This window comes from Sceloporus undulatus, chromosome 3 (genome assembly GCF_019175285.1).
Source record: "Sceloporus undulatus isolate JIND9_A2432 ecotype Alabama chromosome 3, SceUnd_v1.1, whole genome shotgun sequence".
Taxonomy (NCBI): Eukaryota; Metazoa; Chordata; class Lepidosauria; order Squamata; family Phrynosomatidae; genus Sceloporus; species Sceloporus undulatus.
This window is the reverse complement of record NC_056524.1, coordinates 220,986,653-221,004,051: the sequence shown is the minus strand read 5'-3', so window position 1 is coordinate 221,004,051 and position 17,399 is coordinate 220,986,653.

The following is a 17,399-nucleotide window of genomic DNA, read 5'->3' as shown; positions in this document are numbered from 1 at the left end:
TAATAATAATAGGCTAGGATGTTCCAGCTCTATGATTCTATGACTTTGGTTTCACCAGTGGATGCTGGAGGTCATAAAATTGGGGGTTAGGGACTGCATAGAGCCCTTGGGCTGCTCATTCGCCACCCAGTGAGGAATGTGCCTGTAACGTATATGGCATTCTCAGAAGACAAACACACTTTGTTGGCAAAATGACTAGGACCTGGAAAAAAGAACCAAGACAGTTTCTTCTGCTGTCTACCAGGTGGAGATCCCACATAAGAAGGGACACTGGCTAAAGTACTTCCATGTGTCACAATTAAAGAAATGGAAGGGCCAGCCTGCAAGTCCAAGTTAGGCAATCCCTTCTGATTTGGAACAGATAAGAAAAAAAATGAAACAAGTGCTCCAGTCTCTTTTATTGTGATCTGGGCAATCTCACTAGGCAAAAGAAACGTCCTACCAATAGTGGACCTGTCCAAAACTTTCATGGGGTGGGAACCTCATGAAGGAATAATAGAGAAAGTCCATATCATTTGTATATGGTTTATTTTCTGTTTCATTAAAGTTAGGAGTATAATATTCCTTTTAACATGAAAATGTTTCTGACTGGAATGCAGTCCCCCTTTTGCCAATTCTGCTGTTCCTGTCGCTTCCTCATCTCTCCCCTGGTCAGGGTGAACCTTTACAATGACCCACACTCACCCAATAGATCCACCCAATAGATCAACTCATATCAAGCCATTTTTCCTCAGAAAATGTCTTTGTTTTAACTAAAAGCAGCAGTTTTCCCTCAAGGTTCAGAACATCAAATAATTTGCATAACACGGAATCCCAACACCCTCAGCATGCCTGTTCTGTTTCTTTTTCAATTTTGTTTGAGCTTTCATGCTCTTGGTCCAGTTCATGCCCACAACCTCTGCAGCAGGGGTTCCTCAAACTCTAATTTTATTCCTCATACAGGAATCCAGCAGACCCAGTCTCACAGATCTGGACCCCAAACACCAAAAACCCTTTGGGCTAAGCAACCCTGGACAGAAGAACACCAAGATAAAAGCATTGTAGATGCCAAAGCCATTGCAAGCCTCTGTGAAGCTCCATTTTTCTGTTGCTACCTAAACCCTGAGGTTATTCTGGATGCTGGAGCGGGAGCATATTTTCCTTCTCTTGCAACATACCCACTTAGGAGATTATCAGATGGGGGGAAATTGGGGAAGAAAAAGGCATACTACCGGCAAAGTTGTGTGATCACACTGAAGATTTTCAGACACATCGTGCTTATCCAGGACTTAACCCTTGAAGATCCAGGAATGCTCCAGCAACAAACAATTCCTGGGACTTCCCCCTGAATGGTTCGTTGCTGGAGCATTCGTGGATCTTCATGGGTTAAGTCCTGGATAAGTGTGATGTGTCTAAAAATCCTCAGCATGATTGCATGACTTTGCCAGGAGTATGCCTTTTATTTTCAGCATTTTGCCCTTGTCTGATGATCTCCTTAGCCGGTCTTTCATATGTATTAGCAAGTAGCATGTCATGATCTGTTTGTATCATTTGTATATGCTTGTTTTACTTCAGTTGCTGGAGGACACTCTTTTATTTGCTGTTTTGTGCAAATCAACATTGCGATGGTTGGACTGCCCTGTATATTTTCTTTCCAGAACCTCCTGCTCTCATCCTTCTTTCTCTCTCTCCATCCATGCCCCCCATTTAAATAAATGGAATGCCCACAGAAAATGTAGCAGCTGCACCCTTTCTATTGTCGGCTTTTTTCATTGGCCATCCCCCCTTTTGTTTAGATTGATAGGATCGATATAACTCAACATGTAATTCCTCAAACCCAGAACTTCATTGCATCAAAACTTGTAACGTTCCCATAGAGTTCTGAAAATGTTCCATGACAAAATGATCTGGGAACGGGACTCATCGCATTCGAGAAGTAATAACGGGATGATAACATAATGGGAACACATTATATTGCACAGTACCCCCTTTGAATGGGTGCTTTTGTTTCTTATTACAATAAAAGTTTATATTTTCTTGGTTTTTTTGTTTGTTTGTTTGTTGCATTTGTTTTTTCAATGCACTTTAGCCACTTGCCTTATTTCCTGTTTTATCACACTGATTGCTCATGGTATACCATGACATACCAATAGATTTCTTTGCTGCAGCATCACAATGTTGTCTCTACATCTAACAAAGGTCAATAAATATCTGACGTATCTTTCTTAACGTGAAAACTGGCACCCAGTATACATTAGTTTTCTAAAAAAAATTCTAAAGTTTTTTTCCCCCTTAAACAGTGTGGTATTACATTATTTAAAAAAAGAAAATAAAAGAAAAAAAGTCCATTTGAAATCTGTATGATGTACTACTAATGATATACTGGTGATATACTGATAATTAAAAACTGGTGATGTTTACTAAGGATTGAAAATGCTTTACTTCATCAGTGTAGATAGATAGATTTCCTTCTAGTAATCAAATTCTAGGTTTTCCTCATCACAGTTTGTTTCTACTTGCAGTGTGGGTTGGTATGCAAATTTTTGAGGGGACAAGTAGTTATGTTCTAGGTCATATATATATATATATATATATATATATATATATATGCGCGCACACACACTCACACATACAGATATATCTATATACATATCTGCACACACTTTCTCCTTAACATCATATACATACATACACACTCATATGCATATGTGTATACATATATGTGTATCTCCATAACAATTGTATCTATCTATCTATCTATCTATCTATCTATCTATCCACACACACATACACAGATATCTAAACACATACATACACATACATATGCCTCTGTGTATATGTGATATATATATATACACACACACACACACACACACACACACACACACATGCATCTGTGATTATATCTTTTATATTAAGATATATCACAGGGTTGCCATAATTGTCCACTATTACCAGGGACAAAATGTGGAACAAATTGGAGACCAAACGGTAGGACAACTGCAGGACAAAACTCAGCACAAAATGTAGGACATTTAAGAAAAAGGGAGGACCTTAAATGTCCTACATTTTGGGCTGAGTTTTGTCCTGCAGTTGTCCTACCGTTTGGTCTCGAATTTGTCCTATATTTTGTCCCTGGTAATAGTGGACAATTATGTATCAATACCAATTACACACACACACACACACACACACACACACATATATACACACACATACATACAGATATAAAGAAAGATATACATGCATATATATATCACACACATATGTGTATGTGTGTATATATATATATATGTGTGTGTGTGTGTGTGTGTGTATGTACATAAACAAACGTGTGTGTGTGTGTGTATCCATAAAAAATAAAAACTATTCACATGCAAACATTTGTTTAAATATGATGTGGGGGGGGAACCATTTCTGCTTTGAGGAAGATCATTCCTACATGTTAACATGGCGCCACGTCATACCCGGAAGAGCATTAGGCTTTTTGGATGCTCTAGGACTGCAGAGGAGGAAATTGTCTCAGTCAATCAGGACATGAGGACTGACAGAACGGATATAAGAACGGCTAAGATTACTGCACTAACTTTTCATGTAACAGTATTCCATCTTTCTGAGAACTGTTTTTCATCATTCTCACCCTGGAACGCTGTTGGAACACTTTGAGCTCAGAATGGGAACTCAATGGGACCCATACTGTGCAGTAAACTTCACTACATTCTGTTCTCATTCGATTCCCGGAATGTTATCATAACGCTGTGCGATAAAGTTCCCAGTGTGTCATCCCCTTCTAACTCATGAAGTACAGATCTGTGAGATTGGTTTTCTGGTCCCTCAGTCTAATAGTGTGTATGCAGCCCATCTCTTCTTCTCTCCCCCCCCCCCCCCCTTTTTAAAAATATATATATTATTTATTTATTTTCTTATAGCCTTAAAGTCTCAAGGACTTGGCAAGCTCTCCTATGGAATCATCATTACCACTAATATGACAGCGGGAACAAGGGTTTGGGGACTTCCAGATGTTTTGGCATATAATTCTCATCATCCTCAGCTACCAGTAAAGTATTGGGAGAGCTGTAGTTATGTGGACAGCCAAACCATCCCCAGCACTATAGCTTTGCAGCCCCAGTTTTTAAGAAAATGAAACAACACAGAGAGATAAAAATGGGAAGAGAAACCAAGGAGTCTCACAAACTGGCATCTGCTTTGGTTATAAACCATTTAATAGCAAGGAGTAAAAGTCTAGTCTGAAAAATTAGCTAAAATTAAAAACTTTTCTAAACTTATCTTAAACCTTCAGAGGCCTAATTAGGAGATGAAAGAAAATAACACAGTGAAAATAATCATTTTTATATTTAAAAGCCTCCCTTATAAAATGGATGATGTATAAAACATGGAATTCATTGGCCTTGTGTAGGAGAGATGACATGGGACTAATAAACTGTGTCTCAATCACTAATGAATCCTATTAACATTCAATTACCTCAGAAATATCAGATGTGGACCCTGTATTTATAAATATTCTTTAAAAAAACCCAGAAGCCTCTACATGTGTTAAATTAACAGAGCGCTTACTGCAACAGATGAAAAAACTGGCCTACAATGCTGTAAACTGCAGCAGTGCTCAAACATATATATTTTCACTGCTAGTCCGCACCTCAATGGTTCAAGCCTGCCTTGAACTTCCCATTCTGTTTTAGGAATATAGGCCATCACCACACTGTTGGAGATGGCAGAAATGCAAGACATCTCACATTCAGCAGGCATGTGGTATCATGAGTAAACAATGCATTTTTAAGTTAACATTTTATGTCCAAATAGACACACAGTCCTAGCATATGGACACACAGTGGAGACAAACCAGTTACTTTCAGAAGAGATTTCCTTTTAATTTAGATTTTTTTGTGTGTGTGAATTAAAATATCTTATTTTAATTTAATTTATCTTACTTTAAAATATCTTATTTTAATTCAAATATTTTCTTGTGATGGGTAAGATAAAAGATTTGCTAGGATACTGAAATGTGTAAATATGTTTATAGCCCTGCATTGATTTCCTCTTTTAAAAACAACAATTTTGAACACAGTATGAATCTTGACATACGCTGTAGTGGAGAAACCTCCAATCATGAACCATTTAAATGGGCAAATGTAAACCCAGTAGAATTTCTTTAAATATGACCTGTGAGTAAAGTGGAGATAGAACATTAGACATTCTCAAGTTATAGACTGTTTTTTCTCTGCTCAGTCTATGTTGATCTTCCTAAGGCACACCTACACTGTAGAAAGTTTAATGCCACTTTATGTACTGTAGCTCCAACCTATGAAATTCTTGGCAGTTAGAAGGAATGCCAAACGGATATCTAGCCAAACCTCCTCCCAGCACATGAATCCACCACTCACATGCCCCTGAGTGTTGATGAGCCAACCTCTGTTAAAAAACCTCTGACAACTTTTCCATTTCTTTGTTTAGGCCTCCATCTTCTGTAATGACCCCCCCCCCCTTTTCCAGGAATTCAGAGGTCTGCAGGTATTTCTGTCTTGTTGGCCATTGAATCCTATAAATCCATTTTTGTTCACTGTCATTAGTTTTCTGTGATATTGCAGGGCAAACAGAAAAAGGCAAATATAATAATCAGTTATAACCATTTTATATAAAAAAGGGGTGAAACATACTTTTGTGGATCATACCCCTGAATGTACATATCATATATTTTAACATCTGTTGTAAAACTAGTTAAGCAAGCAGATCCCTGGTTTACTACAGTGAAGCTAAATACCATGTGTGAACATCTCAGTCATGCAATAGATACATCTAGTATCTCATCTCTGCACTGAGCTGAAATCCAAACATTGGTATCAAAAGGAAGAAGGGGACTATGTGAACAATAATTCAATCTATATCTGGTCCATATCAGGTTTTAGTCTTTCATACAACTGTTTCATCCAATTTCCATGTTATTCTCATTATTTAAAAATACACAACACTAAGATTTGCATTTGCAACATTCCTTAATATATTCATTTTTATATGTGTTTATCAGAACCTGGGAAAATTTGGGGTGGTGGGCAAGGACTGCAATTCCCAGAATTGTTCAGTCATCCATTTTCAGGTTCTACTATTTCCCCCTAAAATATACATTTCCGTATGTAACTTTCCCTAATGTTCACATTTGTGAAAGTAATTTTGTGTAGTAAAAATTGCAATCAGAAGACTAGAATCCAAAAAATACATGTGTTTCAGTTTGCATTGTGGTTCAGTACATCTGAATGAAATTGGTTCAGTTCATTTAAAAATGAAGACCAAATGAAAATTTCCATCATCCTTTATTTACTGGATGAGTCTGGACAAGTCACTTTCCCACAACCCTTGTTCAACCCTATTCCATCGTTGAATATCTCAGAGGATTGTTCTCAGATTAAATGAGGCATGGAAGTGCTTACTTTATAGAGTAGCATCTTCTGTAAAGATCATGTTTCACAAAGATCTATGAAATGACAAACCACCTTCTTACCTATGAACATCCTATTTGTTAAGAGGAAATGGAAATGTCCCAGGAAGGGATAAACATTAGAAAGGGCTTCCATTAAGGCACCAGCATCTTTCAAGCATCTTACTGCTTGAAAGAGTTCACCCAATCTTTCCACCCCCCCTTTACTCAGCAGATTTATGTTGTGTTTCCTTAGGGCTATATTCTACTCAACAAGTCCAGTAATGAACTGAATCTCTGGTAAATCAGCTTTTCATTAGGTGTGGATTCTGCTAGGGTGTTTTGTATTCTCTTGTAATGAACAAGTTTTTTTCAAGCGGGAGGCTTGTGAGAGCAGGAAAAGTATTCTGTCTCTCTGCTATCATTTAATTCATTTATCACAATCAGATTTTTGTTCCCAAATAAAACCTTCCAGGTTCAGGATGGCTGTGTGAACAGGTGCACTGTGACGATAAGGGTATTTTCAGTCTTCAGGAAAGGGCTGGAAAAATACAGCACATTGAACATTTGAGCTACGATGTGTCTGGATTGAGATTCACCCCTTTCCTCCTGCTGTGCAGATTTGTAATTCTTAACCATCCACGTACTCATCCACAAACATTGCATGGAACTAACATTCTTTTTCTAAGAAACTCCTACATCTGAGCCCAGAGACTGTTTCATTGTGCCCTCTTATGAACCAATTGGGCAAAAGGGTATAAATAATATAGGCTACTCATACTCCTTTGCTGTTGAGAAGTTGGTAATTGAAAGATTTGTTCAGAAGATGTCTGGGGACATTACTGAGAAATCCCATGTGTTGTTGTACAGAAGGTTCTTGGGAGCTCTTGACTAGTGTTGTGACGAACCAATTTTTTTCTTCTATCCCTTTGAGAACTAGATGCAATTAAAAAAAATTTTTTTTTTCAAAAGTTCCACGTTCAAAGGTTATTTTTTCTCTCCCTGTCGAGAAGTATTTTTCACAGATTTCTCAAATGAAAATTAAAGACAAAGGAGGCAAACATTTATATTAATTACCTGACATTTCAAAGTCAATTAGCATGTCAAAAGGAAGTTTGGCAAAGGTTTAAAGAACATTCTTCTGCTAGAAAAACTCAGTATGAATGGTAGCTTTGCTTATGCAAAATACTCAAATCCTGGCTATTGAATTTAAAATCAAAATTCTTACTCGTCAATTGAGAAGTGCTCATAATTTCTTCTCTTTAAAAAGCTTTCAAAATCTTTGAGTAACAAATATTTCTTCAGTTTATCGAATTTTGATGAATATGCTTTACATCTCTATTCTTGAGCATAAAATTGTCTTTTGGTCTACTCTTCATTCCTCCAGCCTGGTTGATGACCCTAAAACATTAAAAGAATTCATCTCAGAGCTCATGCTTTGTTCCAGGAGTGATAGTGATATTCTGAAGACAATGGAAACACAGATCCATCCAGACTCTAAGGCCATTATTTTCATGGTATTCAACTTCTCTTGGACAGGATCTGTCTGACAGCACACAAGAGGCTCCCTTTTCAGTTTCTTCATTTCATTTTGTAAAACCCTTGCCATAAAAGGACAGATACTCTTTTGAGATCACACCTCAGTCTTGGTGCCTTTCTAGGCAGTTCTGCTTTCTGCTTCACCCTGTGGATTAGCTGAGGTGAAAAAGGAATGGATCAGCATCCCTGAGTAAAGGACAGAGAGACATAAATCATAACCATATCTACTCAGAAAACATTTTAATTTAAAAATATGTCATAATAGCAGCTTTAAGAAACATACAAGAAAATAGTACCAAGGTCCCCTTGCCTCTTCTCACGCCTGCATTTTGGGCCCTTCCTCTTTAAATGTTCATTTCACCAGAAAGCCTATATCCAGTCTCCCCAAGCATTCCTTGCAGTTTTCATCTGCAGCCTCACTTCATGGCAGGTCAGAGAGATGGGTGTAAATAGGTCATGCTGGCACATTTGGAAAATACACAGACTCGAGCAGCAAATGCTGACATTCATCCCCTACCTCGTACAAAACACCTGGAAGTAGGAAGAAACAGGATCTGAGAACAAAGGAGAGAACAGAAAGTACTTTCATCTCCAGCAAGATGCACTTTCCTTAACAAGTGTGATAATGAGAAGGCTGCCCCCTCAGACTCTCAGCTATAGAGTGCCTAGCAATGCAGACTGCTCCATTTCTGAAGGCTGATATATATATATATAGACAGCAGCATGTGTGCTTTGACATCTACTGGCCTGAAGAGAAAGGTTAGTCTTGCAGACAAACAAGTCATAACACTTCATTCAAGGTTGCTGATTCTATCTATCTATCTATCTATCTATCTATCTATCTATCTATCTATCTATCAATTATAGATATTAAAAAAACAGAAAACAGCAGAGAAAACATTTTGGTGAAAACAGAGAGAGTTCTTATTGTTGGAGGAATGCATAGATTTTGCACTGAACTAAAAAAAACACTAACTTTTTTGGCTAATTTTTTTTTTAATCTGATTCCATGCAACAATCCAACTGGCTGACTACAGGCAAGTCACACTGTCTCAGCTTCAGAGGAAGGCAATGGCAACCCCCATCTGAAGAAATCTTGCCAAGAAAACCATATGATAGGTTTGCCTTAGAGTTGCCATAAATGGGAAATGGCTTGAAGGCACAAACAAAACAACAAACTGCAGTTTACCAGCAATGAGAGTCCTTCATAGAATGACAGCATCTGTTCATCAGGCAAGTCACAACTCAAGATTTCTCTCACTACTTCCAAACACTTGGACTAACTCCAAAAAGGGGAGCTGAAATTATATGTAGAGAATGACAGAAACCATAAAAGCTGTATCAACCATTTTTCTTAACACAATAAAGCAACATTTATCCTTAACTGGACAGGGCTTGTACCCTTATTTGGGATAATGACAGTAACAAATGGCACTGCAGTGAGGAGGAAGAAAAAAAGCATTGGGGAAAAAAGTGTCAGAGAAGCATTGCTATGGAAATATATATATATATATATATATATATATATATATATATATATATATATATATATGATTAGATTTTTTTAAAAATGACCTGAAAATCTCAGAATCTCACATGAGCTACAGCTTGTCCTTCTGCAAGGTGACATACTCTTCCAAAGTACACAGAACTAAACTTTACAGATCTGTATCAAGACAGATGAAGAGATTCTAAGCAGTTAAAAGTATCTGTGTTTCATGAGCAAGGTAACAAGAGGAATATCAGCCAAAATAAGAAGAGATTCTCAGCTGTTGCCAGGGATATGACAAAAACCCTTCACTCTTTTATAATCAGGTAGGTATGCTGCCATCTTAGATAAGGTATCTGTATATGAAATCTGTAATGAATACACAAAGCAAAATGCAAAGGAAGCACTGGGATCATAGGAAATCTGGTGTGCCCTTGTATCTGCCCCAAGGTTACAGCTAGTGCCTGAATTACGTGGTGCGTGTTACCTCTGGGTGCAAACAACTTTAGTGCATTGATTAGGTAGTTGCAGAGCAGATACACATCTGATTGAGCAGCAACACAATAATGTTTTGTAAATAATCATGCTGAGTTAATAAAAGGGATAGTGCACAGTCCACAGCCAGCACACATCACATTTGCCTTCCATGTAGAGAAAGGAACAATCTGTAGAAGACGTCATCCATATAGTCAAGATGGGCAACCTCCAAGAGGAGGTTAGGTTCCAATTTCCCACCTACAGTTGGACCTTCCTCCCCACACACACACACTACCTGCCCCAGCACTGCTTTTTTTTTCCAGCCTGACCAGTCCACTGGTGACTGAAGGTGGCTGGTCACAATTTTGGCCAAGGTACAGCTGTATCTGGAGTAGGGTGTTCTGGAATTTTGTAGAGGTATGGGAGGATTCTACTAGTTAGCACAGTTTGGGTGTAAAGATCACCCAAACTATACTGAAAAAAGATTATTATTATTATTATTATTATTATTATTATTATTATTATTATTTGTATCCCCACTCCCCCCCAAATTATGACTCAAAGCAGCTTACAGTCTAAAAATACAATATGATCAAAAACTTACAAAAGTGATAATTAAAATGGAATTAAACTATTACAATTTAAAACAGATCATTAGTTTAAAAATATAATACAGTTATAAAGATAAAAACACTTACAAACCATACTCTTTAAAATAATGCAACATCCCTAGGACATTATCTAAAAACTTTATGTTTTAAATGCATGTCTGAACTGGGAGGTCTTAGCTTGCCAGTGGAAGGACAACAGAGAAGAGGCCATTCTGTGGCAGGGTTTGGGTGATTGGGGGTTAAAAAGTGGGCTCTGGGGACCACACTTTCCCCTTCCCACAATAGACTTTCTGTGCTAACTAGAACCCTGGAAAATCATGCTTTCAACTGAGCCCTAAATTTCTGCAGATAGAGATAGATAAAATGTCAGGGCATGTCCTAGCTGTAGCCTGAACTACAAAGCAAATAGCAAAAATTTTTAGTTGGGGTGAGGTTTTAACCAGTTCTAATCCCACACATTTCACAAGGCCATTGTGACAAAAACTGATGACCTGAGAAACTTTCAGAATGGTTTGGTGGAAAGCTGGCTATCCACAAGATTCTTGTTCCTGCAATTTATGTGAATGTGGAAAAACAGTATAGGTTGAAGATCCATTCAGAGATTCAGAAGTGTAAAAAACACCTAATTGATCATTGATTGCATGTAATGCAGATGGCTATGGTTCTGTGGAAGAAATGTGGTTAATGAATATGGAACAGGGTGTGAAGAATATGAGCATGCATAGGAGAACTCCTGATTTCATAACTATTGGGATTGCCTGAAGATATTTTCATGTATGAGATAAAAGAATTGTGGTTTCTTCCATTCCATGTACAAAAGTTGATCAGACTTACTGTTAAAACCTATTAAAGACTGTTGATGGGAGAACACCTTTCACTACACCTGAGGGTAGCAAACCAGCTTAGGTGATACAGGGCAAGCAAAAGACTCTATTCCCTGTCCTTTACAATCTTCCACCTGAGTCAGGTGCCATATTCTGCCTAATGACAGGACCATCTGGGATATCTCTGTCATTTTAGGGGTCATTCCCACTTGTAGGTTGAATCGAATCCTGATTTGCTCTCACTGCCTTTTGGAATTTGATTCCAAAAGGACCTAGTTCTCACTATGAAAGGTTTTTTTCCCTTACTTCTATGAAATCACTTCTTTTGTAGCTCGGACTTACAAGCCTGTGTGCGGCAGGTGTGTGTGTGAGAAATGGAGAGCATGTCCTAGAGAAGGAGGACCCATGGGCAGTGGTGGGTTTCCCTTGAAATCCCTGCCTTCTACCCACCACACCCACCATCTTTGGGCAAGCCGGCTGGGCTCTTTCACACCTTGTCCTCCTCTCCTTCCTCCTCATCGGTGGTGATTGGCTGGCCGGCAGCCATACGATGAGAACTCCCTGATGCTCAGCCACTTGGCCCGGCCTGACTTTGGGCTACTGCTATGCCCCTCACCCAGGGCGCTCATCCATGGGGCTGAGTGCAGAGAACCAGGAGGAGAGGAAGGCAAGGGATGGGAGTGGGGGAGCAGTGAGGAAGAAGAAGGGGAGAGGAAAGGGGAGGAGGGAGAGACAAAGAATCGTGAGGGTCCTGGGCAAAAGGAAGAGGAGGAGGAGGAGGAGAGGAAGGCAAGGCAAATTAATGTGCTGTTTGGGTGTGTGTGTGTTTTAATAAATTGGTCACAAAACTGATTGAATGATTTGGCAGTTACATGCCTTTGCAAGTAAATGCCAAATCAAACTATCAATTTATTGATTAACTTTTACTTTTAAAAAATTCAGCACGGTGTGTGTGTGACATCTTCCACCCCTTCTCCCATTCATCCCTCCCCCTCCAGAAAGAATCGATTAGGAGCCCTGGTGGTTCAGTGGTTAAATGCCTGTACTGCAGCCACTCACTCAAAACCATAAGGTTACGAGTTCAAGACCAGCAAAAGGGCTCAACTCAGGCTTGCATCCTTCCAAGGTCGCTAAAATGAGTACCCAGACTGTTGGGGGAAAATTAGCTTACAGTTGTAAACCGCTTAGACACTGCTCAGGCAGTATGAAGCGGTATATAAATTAAGCTTGTTTGTTTGATTGATTCCTATCTGTAGGGAACACTCTTCGGAATCGATTTTTCCAAAGGAACCACTTTGAAAGTAGTCTCAGGAAAGATAGTTGTTTTATTGCATTTGCCCCACTTTATCACCACTGAAATTGATCAAATCATGATCAGGATCGATTTCAAGTGGGAACTAGGATCATATAGCCCGAATGGCGCTTTGGATTAAATCGTAGTGGGAATGGCCCCTTAAAGGTACATCCTAAGTTGCTTTTTAAAAGAATACAGACAAAATATGTAAATATTTACCTGTAAAACTATAACATGTGAATGTATTATACATACATATACAGGGTATCTCCCCAAAATGTATACACCATTTAGCAGCTGCTTCTTATAGGGAGGTACCTTAAAACAGAGTTTGTGCCACAAAACCAAATACAATTAAAGATTACAGTAATAGAGAAGTGCCGTGAAATTACAAGTGACACTTTAAGTGAGGTTTGCAACTCTGTGCTTCAACGATGCAAACAGTGAATTGCTACACAGAGACAACAATTTGAAGACCTGATGTTAAATTGTAATTTCAAATAGAATTTGTAACTCTGATTAAATCATTATTGTAGCATTTATTCTGCAATATAAATGCATTTACTTAGCCTCCAAATAATCACCATAACTACTATCAGCTGTTAAAGGGATTATATTCATTTGGCGGGGATGCACTGTATATGTACTAAGAAGTAGTCAGGACTCAGCATAGTTCCTTACCGCATCAGTAGTAAACATGAGTGACCATCAACTAGTCTGTGAAGTGGCTCTTAGATTAGAGTCAGACAAATATAACTGAATAGAAAAAGCCAGCCCTGTTCTTGGAGAGCTGCTCATAGCTAGTTCTCTGCTGATTGCTGTTTAATCAACTATTTAAAAACCTGCTCTGAGACTTTCATCAATTCCCAAATCCCTGAGACTGAAAGGAAAAGAAATTAAGGCAGAAAGAGAAATCTCTGCAGAGTCCGAGCTGTGTGTAAATGTGACCTAGTTACATGGCTGTGGTCCCACCAGGAGGCAACAAGGGAAGTGGTGCCCACCTGCCCCCTATCTCACCCTCCCCCCCAACACAAGCACTGGAAGGAGGCCTGGGGTGGGAGGGGGAGGAGCTGTTTCTCTCTTATGGTTTGATGAAATTCTTTTATTTTTGGCATCCTCTCACATCACAGGCAGAGCCCGAGCGAGGGCTCCAAAGGGATTAGTAAAGATTTATTTTTATTTTTCCAGAGCGAGATGAAAGAGGAAGGGGAGGAGGGGAATGCCAAAATGAAGAGCAAGGATTCCTGGCAAAAGAACCTCATTATTCTTCATCTTTTCCAATGACCTTGTTTGTTTTATTTTTGCTTGAAAGTGGTTATTTTCTGATGTGAAACTTTAAAGACATCAGGAGACTTGAGCAAGCAAGAGAAACAGAGTAATGAAATAAAAGTAAGGATTACACAAAGAAGCGAAAACTGTCTCTGCACCTTTTAAAAATGGAACTACATCTTCCCTCTCCCTTTCACTGTAGCCTGTGGTATACCTTGCTTCTTTAGTCTCCCAGGAGGCATTGCTTTGCTGATTCCATGCAGCCAATGTTAGACATGCTTACTTAGCAACTCCTGCTGTGTTTCTGTGGGGCTTGCTCAAGTAATGTAGGCACAATGTGACAGCCTTACAGCTCAGTCCTATGTGTAGGTCTTAAGTCCCAGAGAATTCAACTAAAGCTTTCCAGGTAGATCGCATGTACATTTCCGTCACTCTAGCTTGTTAGACCTTTTGTGGGCAGGGCAGGGCAGGGCAGATGGGGCCTGCCCAACATAGTTATCTGCCTAAAGCAGAACATCAAATGTTGCCCTTTGTAGGGCCACCTTGGTGAGAGAGCACTGTATCCAAAGTCAACCAAATTATTTTGGTACATGAGGCAAAAAAACAGCAGGCACATTTCATTATTCTTAGCAGTAAAAAGGGGGTAATAACAAAATGAAGAGCTAACAACTTGCTGCCCTTTCAGGAGATCTCAAATCCTGTGTCTTTGCCCTGAACGCAAGTCAGAGAGTGAATAAAGGAACAAGCAGGTGATGTTAAAAAGCCAGTCCAGGTCAGTCCAGGCACTCTGAGAAGTATGACAGAAATGGATCCAGGAGACGCAGGAGGATCAATGGGGTATTCCCTCTGTCAGTAAGGGCAGCCAAGAAATATTAGTCATCATACAACTCCACAGTGCAGATCCATGACTTGTTTGTTTCTTAGTGGAAAACTGGGGACAAATGCAACCATTGGCTTGCTTTTAATGTCATGCAAGGGCTAAAATCAATTGGCTGAAAAACTAAGCAACACCTTTCATCTGAACATTTCATGTGATCTTCAGATAGTCTGTGAATGAATGATTTCACACATTGTTTGCAGAATAGTTAATAGCTGAATTTGTATCCAATAATGCTTGAGATCAGTTTTGATATTTGACTGAGGATATTTGGCAGTACTTGATAGCTGACATATAATGGTGTTGATAGATGACATACAGTGCTGACAATTAGTGTGCAGCAGCATTTACTATTTCACATGATTTGGTCACTGATGTGTAGTTATATTTAGCATCTGATAGCATTTGATAGGTAACATATTATGTATTTAGTACTTCCCACCTGACAGCTTATGACATTTCATATTTTATGCCTGCCAATATCAAAATACTGGAGAGACACCAAGAATTTTAAAGCAATTTCATTTTAAATTCTGAAAAGAAAGATTAAAAACACCGAGATTCCAAATCTGAATTAAATCTCAATCTTGCAATTACACATTCAGAATTTGGAAATTTTCATCAAATTTTATGTATCTGAAATGTTCATTTCAGCCCCAGTCTGTGAACACAGCCTAAGAATTAGATTCTGGTTCTGGAATGACTATTGATTGATAGATTGATTGCTTAGAAGAGCATTGATTTCAGTGATGGTGAAGAAGAAGAGGGGGAAGGAGAGAAGGTAGTAGTAGTAGTAGAGTAATCTTTTATTGCTCATTTCCAGTTGAGTTTCTGTCTTGTTTTTGCTGTCTCCGGAGCGGCTCCTTTGGTGTTGGGTGTAAGAACTGCGCAGCTGTGCACTGACCCAGAGGACGCCGCCGACGGAATTCCATTTCAGCACTCCAGCCAGGACTGAGGGAAGCCAGGAACAGCTGGGGGAAGGCGGGAAGGGACGTGTCCGTGGCACAGACGGCTCAAAAGCCAGCCCGCTGGTGTCCTCCTCGTCCCGCCCCCCTCCAAGGCCCCCGAAGGACTGTTTGCTATGTGTTTTTGCTGTCTCCGGAGTGGCTCCTTTGGTGTTGGGTGTAAGAACTGCGCAGCTGCGCACTGACCCAGAGGACGCTGCCAACGGAATTCCATCTCAGCGCTCCAGCCAGGACTGAGGGAAGCCAGGAACAGCTGGGGGAAGGCGGGGAGGGGCGTGTCCATGGCAGGGACGCGCTCAAAAGCCAGCCCTCTGGTTTCCTCCTTGTCCCGCCCCCCTCCAAGGCCCCCGAAGGACTGTTTGCTGTGTGTTTTTGCTGTCTCCGGAGTGGCTCCTTTGGTGGTGGGTGTAAGAACTGCGCAGCTGCGCACTGACCCAGAGGACGTCACTGATGGAATTCCATCTCAGCGCACCAGCGCAACTGCGCATTGTCGCAGGAGGGCCAGGGGTGGGATCCTGTTAGCTGTGTCTGCAGCAGAGGAATGACTTGTGCGGTAGTCATCCTCTGCTGTGGTATTGTTGCACTATTGTGGGGAGATTATATGGACATGGGGTGTGTTCAGGTTGATGGGTGGTGTTGCTGGGCTAAGTGGGGCTCCTATTGGAGTAGTGTGGGGCAGGGGGAGATATAGCGGTAGGAGAGTGGAATTATATCGGAAGGGAAGGCGAGATCGATGCATAACATCTATCTCTCTTTCCATCCACTCTCCTAACCAAAGAGATCTGAGGGTCAGTCCAACCATACCACAAACCCTGTCTCTGCTCCTGTGCAATGCCAGGTCTGTTAGGAATAAGACCCACATTATACACAATCTAATTGATGATAACAGCTGTGACCTGGCTTGCATTACTGAGATCTGGCTCGGGCCTGAGAGTGAAGCGGTGTGGGCACAGGCCCTCCCGGCTGGGTACTCAGTTAAGGACCAGACCAGGTTAGGTGGGCGGCGGGGGTGGTGGTGTTGCCTTGATCCATAAGAACACCCTTTCCTTGACCAGGAACCATGTCCGACAAATTGACTTTATCGAGTGTATCTACCTGACCCTGAAGGCCAGGGACAGTTTAGGGATTCTGTTGGTCTACCGGCCACCCCGTGTGCTAACAGACTCCCTAGCTGAGCTGACGCAGCTGGTCTCAGAGTTGGTGCTGGAGGCCCCTAGGCTTCTTGTCCTGGGGAACCTCAACATCCCCTTCGAGGCCGGTCATGGTCCAACTGGTGTGGCTCGGGAGTTCATGGCTACCATGACTGCCATGGGCCTGTCCCAACTGGTCTCAGGGCCTATGCATTCCGCCAGTAATATGCTCGATGTCGTCTTTTGTACGGACATGGAGTCTCTGTGGGCAGAGGTAACTAATATCTCTGCCTTGTCATGGACGGATCATTTCTTGGTCGAGGCTAGTATCAAGGCTTCTACCCAGATCCCTCCCGGGGGTGGTGGACCTATTAGGATGGTCCACCCTCGAAGGCTGATGGAACCCAAAAGGTTCCAAGAAGCCCTAGAGGGGTATATGGCTGGTACTGACAGCGATTCTGTTGATGCCCTGACTAATACCTGGGATATAGATCTCTCCAGGGCTATACACAGCA